This window comes from Heterocephalus glaber, unplaced genomic scaffold, assembly GCF_053883595.1.
Source record: "Heterocephalus glaber isolate CG9 unplaced genomic scaffold, H.glaber_assembly_v1.0 deba00001572, whole genome shotgun sequence".
Classification (NCBI taxonomy): Eukaryota; Metazoa; Chordata; class Mammalia; order Rodentia; family Bathyergidae; genus Heterocephalus; species Heterocephalus glaber.
This window is the reverse complement of record NW_028258357.1, coordinates 4,689,331-4,691,968: the sequence shown is the minus strand read 5'-3', so window position 1 is coordinate 4,691,968 and position 2,638 is coordinate 4,689,331.

Below are 2,638 nucleotides of genomic sequence, written 5' to 3'. Positions count from 1 at the left end.
CTCCTGTCTCCCCAGCCACCTCCTGCCTCTCCCCCAGGGTGCTTGCCAGCCCTGCTGTCTGCCTTAGTCCCGGCTGGCCACCCAAACAGTGCGCTTCTCACTTGCTGCAATGTCATAGCAATAAAATGTGATTCTTGGGGTCCTCTAGGGAGCTACCCGTGGCCATATTTATGAATCTGGCTTTTGGGAGTCAGGGGAGGAGATGACTGCTTCCATGTACATCCCCATCTTCCTCTAGCCACAACTCAGAAGAATAGGGTGCTTGGACTTTGTTATACACATGTGCTTTGTGTAAATAAATGTTTACAATTTTGTATTGAAGATAGAATAAGCGTTAGAGCTTCCAACTGTATATTTTTTACTTTTATAGATTTTAAAACTATGATACTTTATATATCATTTTCGAGAGCTATTGATAAGTTTTATGGCAAACATTTAGTATTGTTAACTTTTTATGGTCATCATATGTACATAAAAATCCTATTAATCCCTTTATTCTTTCACTTCCCTTAACTCTGGTATACACCATAAAGAAGTCTTTACTTTCCTTGTTTTATCATTATAAAAATATTAAAAGTATTTTGCTAGTATAAAAAAAAAAAACAATAGTGGCAGTAGTTCCCCTCTAAATGTCTTATAGAATTCAGCGGTGAAGCCATCAGGACCAGGGTTTTTCTTGGTTGGTAAGTTTTTAATTACGTTTTCAATTTCATTGATTGATTTTGGGTTGTTTAGACTATTTAGGTCTTCTTCGTTCAACTTTGGTAATTCATACGTGTCTAGGAATCTGTCCATTTCTTCCGTTTTTCCATCTTATTGGTGTATAGGTTCTGGAAGTATGTATTGATGATTCTGTGGATTTCTTCTGGGTCTGTTGTAATTTCACCCTTTTCATTCCTAATTTCATTGATTTGGGCCCTTTCTTTCCATTTTCTAATGAGGTTGGCTAAGGGTTTGACAATTTTGTTGATTCTTTCGAAGAACCAAATCTTGGCTTCATTAATTTTTTTGTATTGTTTTCTTAGTCTCCATTGCATTGACTTCTGTGCTGATCTTTATAATTTCCTCCCTTGCATGAGCCATGGGTTTGTCCTGCTCTTCTCATTCTAGAAGCTTGAGGTTCAGCATCAGGTTGTTTAATTGGGCATGCTCTATTTTCCTAATGTGGTTATTCACCACTGTGAATTTCCCTCGTAATACTGCTTTCATTGTGTCCCATAGATTTTGATATGTTATATTTTCATTGTCATTTAATTGTAGGCATTGTCTGATTTCTTCTTTAATTTCCTCTGTCACCCATTGGTTATTCAGAAGTGTGTTGCTCAATTTCCATGTGTTTATGAAGTTTTTGCAGTTTCTTTTGCTGTTGATCTCCAATTTTATTGCACTATGGTTTGATAATATCCAGGGGATAACTTCAATTCCTTTGCACTTACCTAAATATGTTCTATGAGGGAGTATGTGATCTATTTGGTGAATGACCCATGTGCAGCCAAAAAGAATGTGTATTCTGATTTTTTCAGGTGAAACACTCTGTAAAACTCTGTTAGATTCGTATCTTCAATAGTTTGATTGAATTCTAGTATTTCATTGGTTGTTCTTTGTCTAGTTGATTTATCTATTTGAGGCTATTGGGTATTGAGATCCCCCACTACTGTTGTATTAGTGCTTATATGGTTTTTCATGTCCATTTGTATTTGTTTTATATAGTCAGGCGCACTAGTGTTTGGTGCATAGATATTTATGATTGTCATCTCTTCCTCTTGGATTGTTCCCTTTACAAGGATATAGTGTCCTTCTTTGTCTCTCTTAATCAGTGTGGGTTTGAAATCCACTTGATCTGCAAAGAGGATAGCTACTCCTGCTTTTTTGGGGGTTCCCGTCACATGGAGTATTGTTTTCCACCCTTTAACTTTCAGTCTATGCATTTCTTTTTGAATTAAGTGTGTTTCTTGTATGCAACATATTGATGGATCTTGCTTCTTGACTCATTCTGCCAGTCAATTTCTTTTGATTGGTGAGTTGAGACCACTAACATTGATGATTATAATTTATATGTATTGAGTTATCATTGTCATGACTTTTTCTTTTTGTTTGATCCTCCCCCCTTGCTTTTAATTTCTTGTCGTACCTAGCGGATTCATTCCACTGGACTTCCTGGTGTTGTGATCCTTGTTGTATTTGTAAATACAGAGAGATGGAGGGGTTGAAGGGAGAGCAGGAGAAGGGGGCAAAAATAAGAACCAAGAGAGCATGTAAAGGTGCATATCTTCAATGATGAATGCCATTATATTGTACACCTAAAATGTACCAATAAAACTTTTATTAGAAAAAAGGAAGCTGGAACTTTACTGCAAATGTAAAAAAAACACAACAGTATAATGACATTAATCATCGAAAATTTACAGCTTCACATAGTATCTATTGGTTCCTATTTTTTCCCATCCCTCCCTATTTATGAAGACTTTGTTTCCACTTTTTTATTTTCTCATATTAGTTCCATTCCCATCTTTCCTTTCCTCTACCCCTCCCACTTCCCCTTCCTCTTTGCCCCTTTTCTTCCTATTTCACATTATCTACTACACCTTTTTGTCCTTATTTATACTTTCAGTTTCTCACACTAGAGAAACTATTCCAT